The 14,522-nt window shown below is 41.1% G+C and overlaps 1 protein-coding gene across 4 annotated transcripts in view; it reads right to left on the reverse strand.

The window, feature by feature from the left end:
- Nucleotides 1–14,522, reverse strand: part of gbf1 (golgi brefeldin A resistant guanine nucleotide exchange factor 1) — a 131,187-nt gene that overhangs the window by 104,541 nt on the left and 12,124 nt on the right. The window lies entirely within an intron of this gene.

Raw genomic sequence — 14,522 nt, forward strand, 5'->3', positions numbered from 1 at the left:
CTGACTGTGTGCTTAATGGCCAAAACAATTACTGCGTACAAGCAGCAATCAAGTTCAAATAGGAGTTGCAATGCCCATGAACATTTCAGAAACTGTCAAAGTAGGTTGCCAGGCTATAAGTGACTGTTCTCTGTTAAAATTCTTTATAGTAGTCACCACTTATAACGGGACCAATATCTTTTTGTCACTTTTTATACAACTAGAGATGTTTTGAATTTTCAAAGTTTGCTAAACTTTTTTTTTTCTCATTTGATCCAGTTGGGGGCAGCATGGCTCAGAGGTAGAGTGGCTGTCTGGCAACCGAAGGGTTACTGGTTCGATCCTCACTTCCACCGATGACCATGTCGGATTTCCTTGAGCAAGATACTAAAGCCCTAATTGCTCCCGATGGCCCTGCGATGGACTGGCGACCCATCCAGGGTGTACCCCGCATCTCACCCAATGTCAGCTGAGATAGGCTCCAGCCCCCCATGACACTTAACGGATAGGTAGTACAGAAAATAGATGGAGAGATTGATGCAGTTGAATTGTTTTATACTGGAATTTCATTGAATTAAAAAAATAAAACAATTACAACAATTACATTACAGACATTCATGTACAAAGTATAGATACATCTATGGATGCACTAGGACACATCATCAGTGATGTTTCCTGAGATCATCGGGTGTTTCAAGTCTCACAACATCAGGCACCCTCCTTCAGGCAACCCAGCCAGGGTTGATTTAGGCCCTGCAGGCCCCCACAGCGTTGAGCCACATTTTGAACCTCTTGATCCAAATCCACCTACAGGCCCTCTCTGCAGCCTCTAAGATGGACTTGATGGCTCTCATTTTCGCAACTCTAGTGGATGCCAAGAAGGGTGTACATCTTGCACAGGGAGTGGGCAGCAAAGCCTCTTCACCCCACATCAACTAGCTCACAGCAAGCTTTCCAGCCCCTCCTCCAGCATTCTTCAGTGAGCTCCTGGTACTTGAGCTGCTTGCACTCATTGGCCACTTCTCTGTGGTCCCCCCAGGGAACTGTCAGGGCTCAAGAGGACCTGCTTAGAGGAGGGCGATGTCAGTCCCAGATCTTGTGTCAAGGAGGTAGGTGTTATTAACTCTGGGAACTTAAGCTGCCTGCCCATGTCCACTTGCAGTTCCCGGTCTGGAGCCAATGAGAGCAGGCTGGCTGATGATGTTGACTGTGGATGTAGCTTCTCTCCAGCCTTTACAAAGTTGATTCTTCTCTGGCTGTGCACATGCTTATTATTAGCCACTGCACTGTATATTGCCTCTGCCACCATCTTCAAGACCTGGTCATGTCACCAGCAGTAAAGGCTCTCTTCAAGGGCTGATGGACAGCTGCTCAGAATGTGCTCCAGAGTTCCCCTTCCTGGGCAGATTGGACATGCTGGAGTGTTGCTCTTGCCCCAGATAGGTTGCAGGTTAACTGAGCTGGGTACTACATCATACACAGCTTGGACCATGAACTTAATCCGATGTGGCTCTGCCTTCCAGATATTATTCCAGGTCAACTTCCTCTGCAGCACTCCTTCCCACCATGTCCATGCCCCCTGCTGCCACATGCTCACCATCCTGCTGGTCCTCACCTCCTTGAAACCTGTTCGGACCTCCTCCAGGACCACATGGTGTCTGCCCTTGTCCTGAGCCTCGTCATACCGTGGTTGGCTCCCAGCCAGCCTTGCTCCCCCAGAGGCCCCTGTGCCCAAAAGGGCTTTGTGTCTCAGTCGAGACTCTGCTAGCCCCGCCCCTCTTGAGCCTTCAACTTCCTGCCCATCCCCTACCACAATGCCTCCTGCTGCCACTCAGAAATCGCAGTACACCAGTGCCTCTCTTGTGCGGGAGACTTGTTGCTCCAGCCATACAGCGCTGCACTAGTAAGACTGCATGGCACACCCAGTCATTGTCAGAGGTAGCAGCTGGTTTTCCTCTCCAGGGTCTTAACTGTAGACATCCATACCTCAAACACCAACAGAGACCAGAGGATACAGGGCAAGATGCCAAGCTGGTACAACCATGCTTTGAACCTGCCAGGTAGACTAGACTTGTCGACAGCAGACAACCAAGTATTGAGCCTCTTGATGGTTGTTTGGACTGATGCTGTCTCTCTGAGGCTGCAGTCAAACACCTTGCGAAGCAAAGTACCTTGCACCTTCAGAAACAAAAGTTGTCCACCACTTTTCCTCTCTTCAGAACCATGGACCTGGATTTTGTTGGTTTAAAGCTCACCCTAGCCCAAGAGATGGGCTTGACCAGGCCCTGAAGGTATCACATGCAACCAGACACTGAAGTGGTTGTGAAAGTCAGGTCATCCATAAAGGCTGCAGAATTCCTGACTTGGACAGGGGGCCTCTGCACTCTGTCTCAATGACCTTCACCAACATGTTCATGGCAATATCAAAGAGGATCACCGAGATTGTGCAGCCATATATGCCAGCCAATATATGCCAGCCAATATGATCCCTTTCTTGAGGCGGTACCAAGTAGATGTTATGCTCCCTGATGTAACTCTCAGCCTGAAGTCTCCATAATAATTCAGGGGGAGGTCCTTGATTTTGCACGGAATGTGGTGTTGGTCCAGGGTGGACTTAACCAGTCTGTGGGGAACTGACCCATATGCATAGATGAGGTCCAACCAAAACAACGCTAGGTCTTCATTCCCCTCATGAACCTCCCTGATCAGCTGTTTGATCAATCCAGTGTATTCAAGGCACCCTGGCAGTTCAGGAATGCCGCCCTTCTGCATCGCTGTTTTGATGTACTTTTTTTTATGTAATTCTTCAAGAGGAAAGCAGTCATCCTTCTGGCCAGAATGCTGAAGAAGATCTTCCCCTCCACACTGAAAAGTAAAATGAATCAGAACTGCTCCAGCTTGGTTGAAATCTCCTCCTTAGAGATCCAGATGCCCTCCATCTGCCTCCACTGTTCCTCAATGGCCCCTCTTTGCCAAATCACCCACAGCATCTTCCAGAGAAGCCTTGGGCAGCACTTCTACACATTATAGGGTACTTGATTTGGACCAGGAACAAAACCGGGTCTGGCTGATGTTACTACCACCTGAACTTCCTTCTAGGTGGATTCTGCCAACTAGGATGGTACATCCAAGAGGGCTGTCTGTTGTCCTAACTCTTGCTCTCTGTCTTGATTGCTCAGGATGTTGTACAAGAAGTGATCCACCTCTTCCTTGGACCAATCAAAGACGCCCACTGCGCTTCTGCCACAGCCATTTCATGAAGCCAAAGGGATCAGCTAAGAAGGAGGTTCGCTTCCTCTTTCTCTCAATCCTACGCTTCCTATGCCATTCAGCTCTACACAGGGTCATGCACCTCTTCCTGATGGTGTGTTGGAACTCAGCAAGAGGTGGCCTCTCCTCCTCAGCAGCAACCTTGACCTACTTCATCGGTGTCCACAGCTCTTCCCACAATTGATGGATCTCATCCACCCTACGATTCTTGGTGTCAGTGGATTTGCTGGTCTTGGGCTCCTCACCACCAAACCTCTTAGCCATGAAGCGTCTCACCAGGCGTTGGTTCTATGCGCTGTGTTGCATTCTCCTGCACCAAGCATTTCATCCTGGCCTGATGGATATTTTGGCCCCATTCATTCTTGCAGACCTTGCCGCAGATGCATCTGCTTATGGTTGTCAATAAAATATTTTCCAAGGTCTCCCTTGAAGCCTTTGATTCAGTACAGGCCTAATCACAGAGTGTGCATGCATTACACATTGATGGTTGGATCCCAGGTTTGAAGATCTGTATCACAGAGTGTGGCTTCAATGAATAGATGAGACTGCAAAAGTCTTATAGACTATAGAAAGATGTAAAGATATGGTGAGGAGTTCAGCAATCTGGAGGCTCACCTGTTTGTTGGCTAGCGGTTTACAATATATGAATTTCAGTAAAAGAATGTTGCAGATTACCCACCAAAAATATACAGCCATACAATGTAGGCCATGTCAACAAAATTTAGACAGCCACTAAGTCTGCCTAGTATTGGGGCTAAACTTAGACACATTCATTCACACACTGAAAACCAACACTTGGCACCTCCAGAAATTGTCAATACAAGCTTGTATAGTCAATCTTGAAAATGGTGTTTGGCCAATCAAAGTGTCAGCATGTGCCAACCACAAGTCTGTTTTTAGAACAGACCTCTGGTGAAGAGCAGACACTGGAATCAGGGGTGTTGAAACATCCCAAGGCCTCTATAATACCTCCTGTCTATTTTGTTCCCTGGTCAGTGAGGAGTAATTGAAGTAGCACTGAACTGAAGTGAACTAAACTCATGTGAAGTAGGTGTTGGTGTCATGTGCCGGACTCCAATTTCCACCTCATAAAAAAATGCTTAACAGAACATTAAAACGCAATGCATGTTTTACAGAGTGAAACACTAAATCATGCCACGTCATAGCTGACAACATAGATGAAGGGCAGCCACTTACTGATCCAGTCTCAATTGTGTGGGCCAAAAACAAAAAGCATTATTAAAACATGGTAGAATTACAAGGCTGTTATATATTCAAAAATGTTTCACTTCATTCTTCTTTTGAAAAATTTAAGCTTATCATTATTGTCTTATAAACTATTTTGCAACAGGTTGCAGTACATTTTTCATATTATGCTTGGCAATTCCACCTAGAAAGCACTGAGTGCAAACATCCACACAGAAGGCTATATGGATACACAAAATCTTCTAGAATATGATACAGAATGCCTCAAAAAGCTAATCACTTTTTCTTTTTAACAGCATATTTAAAACATTTTTTAAAAAATCTAATTTTTTTAAAATCTTGCTATCAAATAAACATACACTCCTTAATATACTCACCAAAGTGAAACTGATCTTGAAATGTGGTGATCCAAAAGCAGCAACAAAGTGATCAGAGTGTTATGCTGGATTTAAAAAGCTACATGCACCAATAGATGTTTATATACAGCATTTATCTGACATCTATTAGCATGAATAAAGAAAAAAAACTGATTTTCAAAACAACTCACCGGAGACTGTTTTTTTTAATTTTCCACCACAGAACATGACATGTAAAAATCCAAGCATATTATGGAGTCTTTCCACACATATGTTTCAGTTGTGGATTTGCATTTGTTGACAGCTGCATTTGTTTATTATGTTCATGCATTTATCACTTTACAAGAATATTTCATCTTAAATATGTTCAGAAATTTACAATTTGGTATTAGTTGCAGGTTGCCTCTTAATAGAATGATGAAATAGTATCCTTGAATGAAGGCGTGATGAAAAAGCCTTTCTTTATTTTAATATTTCAACTGTTATTTCTGTTAGTACAATATGATTCAATCATAATTCACAAAGCAAAGCTGTAATAAACTGAAGTGACCGAATTGGAGGGACAGCAATCAGATGACTATTGTAATCATGTCACATTATCCAATTTTTTGATTCAGTGAGTACGAAAGTCATGTACTGGGCTCTTAACTTCTCACTTTCTTGCTCTCTGCCCATTTGATGGCTCTCCAGAAAGAGATTAATGTATTACACTGTATAACCTCACCTTAAATTTGCATTACATATGCAGTCATTGCTGGCCCAATAGTCAAAGTCCTACAAATAATCATATTTATAATAAGGGTTCATGATTATCTGAAAGGCAATATGCTTGTCCCAGAGTCAGATTCTGAACTGCTCAACCTCATAATAGCTTATATCCACTTCATGAACCCCTTTCCTTTTCCAATTTTGCTAAGAAAACCTTTAGAGCAATCAGTAATTTTCCTTTTGGCTTGTTTGTTGTGAGCCGATGGATTTTATTTGTATTCCAAACAGAGAAACATTTATATTATAGCTTTGATTAAACTAGGACGCAGCATAGTAGCCTACTGAGCAGAGGTCAACATGTGAGTGTTCCCACTTCCTCCCAAAAATGATAATTTAGACATGTAACCCGTGGGTTTTTCTTTTTTATTATTTGACAGTTTATATGTTCATCAGTCACGTCTCAAACTTTGCCTTGTACATAAAAAGTGTCCTGACATACACATGAAGGGTTGTAGCTAACATACTCAAACAAGGCATTTCTACTCTCTGCTTATCTAGTGGACCATTCCATGCAGGCCAAAATTATTCACAGGCTATGAGAAATTTTCCTGGTGCATGTTAACCAAAGCCCCAAATTTATGGTGTCTGAAGTAGCAGAGGCATCTTAAGTAGTAGTGGGTACACAGCTGCAACCACAAGAGTAGGGCAAATTGAATGAAACACACTTTCTCTAAGGGAACTAGTCATTACAACACATATTTTATGGACACATCATTATTGTGAATGGGGATCCAAACCTCAATAACCCAAAGTAAAAAAAAAATAAAATAAAAAACCATAAGGTCTGAATGTATAGATAAGTAGTCTAGAAAAGATGTGCAAATGAATACCTGGGGAAACAGTGATAATAATTCAAAATAAATTGTATTTCTCTATTGCTTCCCTGATTTAACAACATTATGTAGTGAATGATACAATAAATAAAAACAAAATTGGATTCAAACCTATTTAAACTGCATGGAATCTCTTTGCTCATGTGTGCAAGAGGCTTTGGTACAAAGGCAAAGTCCAAGCACTGGCCCAGGCTTCCCTCCTCTACCTCCCCTCTTTTATGTCTCATGGGAGGTAGTTTGTTTTGCTCACATCTTGCCCACTGTTCCTGTCAGCACATCCAGATCCACCATAGCACCCTCAACCCTCATCCCCCCTCCTGGCCTATCCTGCAGACACTCAGGCCAGCATGATTAATAGCCCTCTGCTGGGACTCTCCATCCACTCAGCACATTGTTGAGAGCCTCTGAAACAGGGCAACAGTTGCATCCCTTCTTCACACTGGGCCTAAGCCCTGCCTGTCACTCCCCGGTTAGGACACTGTTAACTGGGTAGATTTACAGCTACTAACCAGCACTAGGTGGCAGGCTGTCTGCAGAGGGGAAGACACTCTGATTAATCATAGCTCTTTTGATGGGGACTTTAACAACTGTCTAACACCTTTATAATCCACAACGCCTCCCATCAGCCATCAATCATGCCTGTGGACCAAGTATTTATAGTCTCTGTGGTATCGAGTGCATTTCATGCAACAGAAATGATGACCCAAGTCCCACTCAGAGGTGAAGACACAAATTTTACATCAATTAAATACAACTATAGGATCAATTCTCCAAAAACTAAGATGCAGCCAATTTTAGATTAATGAAAACTGCAGATATCTGTTTTTTTGGAATGTTAGTTAGACAATAGAAAAAAAGGGGGAAAAAATTCACTCAAGCAAACTAAAATAAACATGATTTTTATTTTAGTATAAGAACAACAACATTTGAAGAAAAACAACAAATTACGAAATGACGGAAAAAAAAATAAAAAGGATCACACAAGTGGTTTTTATCAAGTTATGGAAACCAGACATTGCAATTCACCACTCAGTAGCTCTCCATTTTGTTAGGTTTAGTTTAAGTTCCATCATTGTCCATCCATCCATCCATCCATCCTTTGTCTTCTGCTTATTCCTGTCGCAGGGGGGGGGGGGGGGGGGGGGCTTGAGTCTAAGTTCCATTGTCTATTGCTAAAATAATTTAAAAAGAAAAGAATATTCCATAAAGGCTTTTTTGAAGCACTGTAGTATATTATGAGTTATTATGTTTTATGATTTATTGGAAAGTCCACAAAATTTTATCATTTCATTTTGGAGCTGCTGGAGAAAAATTTAACAACAGTGTATAACATATTAATATAATTTTGAATGTTGTTCATTGTAAACAAACCACAAGCTTTAAAGGGACAAATTTATGAAGGTGGCATTCCCACACAGTGTCTATAAAGTAAATCAGACCTGGCACTGATGTAAGCAACAACTCAGCCTACTCAGTTTATTGTCCTTTGCCCATGTCATAAAAATAACACTAACAGCAGGACTGAGAATCTCTCCAGTGATCTCATACTCCAAGCTACAAGACACTGGGGTCAGGCGGCAAAGATGTTAAGAATTGCCATGAGGAGGATACTCTTTACTCCGAATGCCTCCATGAGTAAATATATTTGCATAAGTGGCTCAGCGACATGAATTATGGTTCCTCCTCATCGGCATTTGCCAGCTGCCTTCACCCAGTTCAATTGGGAGTGATATATGTGCACAGATCAGGTGGCAAGGGAAAGGATGGGAGGGTGTAGGGGGGTATAAGGCCACAGTCAGTTCCCAAGTGCTCAGGCTATGACCCCAGAGGCCCACCAGCGCCTGCCTGGCCACAGCTGAGGACTGTGAGATCACACACACACACACACACACACACACACACACACACACACACACACACACACACGACCTTGAAATGAAACAGAGATGGCATCATGAGTGCATTCTCTCTTGATGACTGACAAGATGGTAAAATGTAATGAATTAGTGAGGTTGTCAGTAATACATGAATCGGCTATGCAAACACACACAGGAAGAAATGATAAAAACAAAGCCACTGAGCCCCTTCAGTAAACTGCAAGAGATAAAACCAAAAGGAGAGTGCTAACCGCTGACAAGTCTATAAGTTCCTTGTAAAGATATGTTTTTACACGTTCAGCGTTTCAGCACAAGAAGCAGAAAAATGAAATCAATGAACTCTCCACACTGTATTTATTACTGATAAAACAACCAACTTGTGCAGAAAAAAGGGCCACGAAGTTAATTTACAGAGAAACAACATAAGCAGGAAATGATTAAAGGAGCTGACTTTTAAAAACAAAAGAACCAAAAAAGAAAGAGTATGTTAAGAGTATCAAGATTGTTCAATTGTTTGTTTAGGAGTATGTTACAGTAAGCAAGTATGCCTCATTATTGAATGAGTCTTTCCTTGACCTATGTTACATTCCTCATCCAAGTTTTGTGAAATTTGCCTATTGTCTTTGTTGTTGTTCCCGCAAACAGGCGGCAAACAGGCAGCCAGTCAAAGAAAGCATAATCTCCCTTGTAGATGTAACAACAAAGCACTAAGAGCACAAACCTCTGCCAGAGGGGGTATATGTATAAAAAATATGAAACTATTATCTTTTTTACCAGATAACCTCCAAAAAGTTACTCACTTGTTCCTTGTAATATTGCTTATCATTCCACAAAAAGTTATCAAAATCCACCAATTTTTGTTGATATTCAAATAAGAACAATCAAACAAACAGAGAACACAATGTCTCCTGGTTGGTGGACATAAATGAATGAGTGCCTACAATGAGAATTACCTATTGAGGAACCTGATTTAAAATAATTTTTACCATAATTTTTTTCTGTTGTATGCCAAATAACCCCTGCTTTGTGCTTTGCTTATGGGAAATCCAGATAATATTGGAAAGGTCAGCTGGTGAGCAATCAAATCGTTCTGCACAATGTTCATTCAGCAAATCCACTGCCATGCCCCCCTGATATCTACCTCTTGGGCCATGCTTGTGATTCAAGTCAATTAGAGGTGTGCTTGTGAATTTCGTTACTGCTTGGATGAAAAGGAGAAAGCTGTCAGTCAAAAGGCCACTCTGGCTTTGTACCAAGGGGGCTGCTAGAAGCACTAAACCTGTTTTTGTATGAATAAAAATGAAGGGATTTAGGAAAAGACTGTTTCTTCTGCAGACTTGTCAAAAATCCGACCTTCGCCACAGCAGCAAGGGTGGGGGGTGGAGCAGGAGGGAAAGAACTGAAGATTTGAAAAGCTAAGGCTCAGTGACTACTGCATTAAACCATGTTGCCGGAAAGGAGCGCAAAGCATGTTGGATGTTCTCAATGTGTTCTTAGGTATATTCTGGCAAAAACTAAATCCACAAGAATACTCGACTAGAATTACCACCTTGCACTTATGCAGTATGTTTCCGCCACCAGTCCAGTTGCAGTTAACAGTATTTTTTTTGTCCAGATTCATACTGCTGTATTTTGCGTGTGGTACTGAATTTAAGGGAAATTAAATAGTTTATTGTAGTTTTTTATGTTGGGTCTTGTGTAGATGGTTTGTATCCTATACAAAAAAAAAACATTTGAGTGGCTTTATTGAGTTCTGAGATCATACCTAATATGGCCAGAGAAGTGTTTTGTTTTTTTTATCTTTGACTATTATGATGTCACACTGAAGTCATCTTTTGGACATAAAATGTCATCACTAATCATGTCATGCTATTAAACATTTCTGTAAAATGTTGCCGTAATAATAAACATGAAATATATTTATGGCACAAAATATTCTTGTCCAAAAATCTTAACTATTGCAAAGACTGTAATTTGTTTTATTCATGTACAACTCACACTGGATTAATCGGTTAACTGGCAATCTGCAAAACCATTCTTCCTGCAGTGAAAACAGCAACACACCTGAAGCACCAAGCAAGACTCAGACAACCTCATTAACTCAATTCAGGCTTCACTGTTGCTTTCAACCCACAGCCAAAGTGTTGGGATGCAGAATGTGCTGTTGTCTGGATCTGGACCAACTTCACCTTGCTTGGTTCCATCTGTAAAGACAAGCTCACTGCCAGCTTCCTGGGGCAATTGGATGTACTGCTGGATGGGAGCTCCAGAGTAAGGTCTCAACGGACAGGTTCAGTAAAATCACAAATTTTCCATAGGAAAGTCTACACTAGATGAAAGACATGTAAAAAAGTCTGCTGTCGAACTTTGCTGACCAGTTCATTTGAGATTCCAATGACTTATGTGTCATGTTTTTTTTTACCAACACTACACTGAAACAGAAAATGTGATATACAGACAGATCTGAACAGTCACCACAGCTGAAAATACAACAGGCCCACGATAATAATGACCATCAACTCTCATCTTAAAAACACTTTGAAGAATATTATCAAAAACAAGACATTTCTCAGTTCCAAATGACACAAATTGGAACAGCTCTCACAAATTTATTTCAACAGAGTAGCATCCATTGGGAAACTCCAACACAAGTACAGCAATCACTTTATGCCAGTCAGCAACAAACCCATTTCTGGAGCAGGCCCTACCAGTCAGGTCAAAAAGTCTCTGTCTATTGAAAAGAAGCATGAAAACACGTGTCAACAAAACACTGTGCAGATTCTTCTTCTGTTTGTAGATAGACAGCGAACACTAGCTAAGCAACTATACACAGAAATTAGAGAGAGTCTTGTCGGGAAAAAAGTGTGAGCAGCAGGTGGAGAAATGTATAGATTTTATCTGTATTAAAACTGAGCTGATGACAGCACGCTGCTCTTTATGATACAGACTATTCACCTGAAAACAATTAAGAAAAAGCCTTAATTGAGAGACCTTATGCTGTTGTCTGTCCTATTAAAAAATAGTGGTATACAATCAAATTATAGGATACAAAACGGTAAAATACCTAAGGAGGGGCCAAGAAGCTGTTGAAATCACTCAATTATTTGGGTCCAATGAGGCAAGCAATGGAAAATTTTATATCAGGCTCAATCCACACTATTCCATTTAAATGTGAAGAAAGTCTGACATTTTCTAAGTTTAATTTGCCTTTGTGAGTGGGCAGGGTGGTGCTGAGACATCACAACACATGGTCCGACATTGGCATCGCTCCTTCAACTGTGCTGTCAATGTTTGAGAATCCAGGCAGTACCATACATTTTCAGGGAAATGGTGGAAACTTTTTTTCCTCATTCCAGAAAGGAGAGACAACACTTCCTTTCCCAGAACAATTTATCTCTCTGCTTGACAAGACAACCTGCTATATTTACCCAACTAAAATTGTAGAAGATATACTTCCAGCTGCACAAGTCTCCAGCTTTATGGCACATGGTCCTGTCAATCATGCTGGATGGAAAAGAACAGAATCCCTCAGCCAGACAGAGAGTGAATGACAGAGCAAAAGAAAGAATACAAGAGAAGAAAGGCTGCAGAGGGTTAAGAACTCTTGTGGGGACTAATTCATATTTCCTTCGCTGTTTGGCTTTTGTTGTTGGAGGGAGCGGAGATACACACTAGAGTGAATGGAATTACTGAGCTTTCATTAAGCAGACAGCTGGGCCACTGCGAAGCCTCAGAGCAGCAGCCCAACACAGCCCACCCGCAAGATTTCCAAATAAATACTGTGTGTTTCTGTATGAGGAACAAGCTGAGAAACATTACATGATGTTGCTGCAAAAAACAAAACACAACGAAAAATGATTTGTATGTCAAGCATTCAGCTATTGTGGTTACTTGATCTCTGTCCTTTCTTGCTTATAAGGAAACATTTGAGGCATTCAAACCTAGCACTTGACATGGAATTATCACGAAAATCAGGTTTTCATTTGACTCCAAATACAATAACTGTGATAGAATCAGTTCAAGTGCAGTTTTTGTGATTTGTGGACAGAAGGGAAAAGGTTACGAAGAGAGAAGGGGAAAATGAGGGTCAAACAGTGGTGGATTTCTCAGCCAGCAGTGCCTGTCCATCTTACAATGGCAGAGGCATTCCCTAGAGGCAGGCCATGGGGCTCAGCCTGCACAGCCCCATGAGTTGAATCTCTCTCATTGCTACACTCCTACAACACAACTGGGGTTGTGGGGCTTTGTAAGCTGCCAGGATTCTCATTGCAAAGGCATGACAACATGCAGGATTGTCCACAGAGCCAGCCTGAGTCTCTCAGATGAGGGCTATAAGAAGGTACCACTGCATTTGCACACTCTGAGATCAGTTACCACATGTAATGATCATGTATAAATGGTCACATCACCTGTGCACCTTGATGTGGTTTTGTATGTAATAGGGCTTTATTAGAAATCGTATGTTTTCAAGTATTTCACATTCAAGATAAACATGAGACTTTGACTGGCTTTTCTAACAGCCACATAGTATTCATAATGTGAATGACTCCACTAATCATCACACAATTCTTTAACACATTTGCATCTCTTCCTTTGACCTTGTCACCTGCTGTTCTCACAAATTTTAACACAGCATTACCGCTTCCATCCTTGGTTCTTTTCCTCACTTCCTCTTTCTTTCCTTTTGTTCCTTCCCTCTCTCTCACTCCTAAAATCCCAACTTCCACTTCTTTCCTCTTCTCACCTTCTAGCTCCTTCTCCCATTTTTTCCTCTTTCCTTCTCTGAACTTTTCATTCTGTTCTCACTCCTCTCATCCTCTATCTTCCCCTTGTCTTGCCTCCTTGCATGTTTAGTTACTGTTTCATTCCACTTAGTCATCAGATTGCTTATTCTGCCAGGATTGGTTGTTTCATTGTCAGGAAAAAAAGAAGAGTCGTTTGAAAAAGGAAATGCAACAATTATATTCTAAACTGAGGGTGTCTCTATGCCTTGTAATACTGTATTTTAATGCGTTAAGAATTAACCGTTTCTATTCTGAAGAATTACAGCTCTGTTGTGAATGATCACCAGGTCACTTGAAGTGTATGCCTAACATGTATTCATCCCAAAATGTCACGGTACGGACCTAAAGGCTCAGTGCATGCAGTCATACAAACAATACATCTAGCCACCAGCCTTTTTTCTGATTCAGTTACAAGCAAGAGTGGCTGAGGCTGAGGTTCCTCTACTCCAAAAGTTGGCAGTGATGTAACACTGTTGCAATGTCAACCACAGCCATACAGCAAACCAAAACCAAGTGTGGCAAATGGGGCCATTATAGCAAGCTCAGATGACACACATAGAAGATAGAAAATCTGTGACTTTGTTTCAAATCAGCAGTGTGGGAAAGTTTCTGACTGCCAGATCCACGCAGCAATGAAGAACAGTAATGGATAGAACAGGGATGGTGTGTTACCTGTTTAGTGAAAGAATTATAATATGTGAATGGAAAAACCTCAAACATATTAATGCATATTAGAAAATATCTCCTTGGTGTGCCAATGCCCAGAGCTAGACAAAGTGGTCCAACAACTTTACCTTGATGCAATTAAAAATGCAGACACAACAAAAAAATAAATAATGAAGATATATTTGAAACACTCTTCTCATATTAATCAAGCTGTATTTTTATAATCTTTTCAATTTTTATTTTTTCATTTTATAGCAAAAGAGATGCTTTCAGATTTGTAGCCATTTGTGACCAAATTAATTTTATTTTTTAAAAAGACCAATATAAAAACATGACTTATACATGCTAGAGTGCATGTTCACTGCTTAACCACAAGAAGTTGTATCAACCACCACAGGGTTTACTACATGAGAGGATGGAAAAAAAACTGCATCTTACACTACTGCCTGTAAACCTAGCTTTATGCATTCTGTTTTTTTTTTGTTATTTTACCTTTTTCCCAAAATTTACTGCGTCTTACTAAGGCATGAAATAAAAAACAATTTATATATATTGTACTGTTGATTCTGTACACTGTTACACTGCAAGTGGTCAGTGTAGCTGCTCTGATATGAACATATCAAATAGAATCTGGTCCTTTTAAGAGGAAGGACAGAAAAAGAGAAACTCAATGGTTGTTCATGAAAACATGTCAGTGACTGGTTGAGGTTCAGTTCACAAATTACCATGGCAACTGATCTAGAGTTAAAGGTACCTCTTTTAACAAGCTAAAACAAAGTTTCA

This window comes from Aulostomus chinensis, chromosome 16 (genome assembly GCF_037954235.1).
Source record: "Aulostomus chinensis isolate RoL2024-O1b breed Wild chromosome 16, RoL_Achi_v1.0, whole genome shotgun sequence".
In the NCBI taxonomy this organism is placed as follows: Eukaryota; Metazoa; Chordata; class Actinopteri; order Syngnathiformes; family Aulostomidae; genus Aulostomus; species Aulostomus chinensis.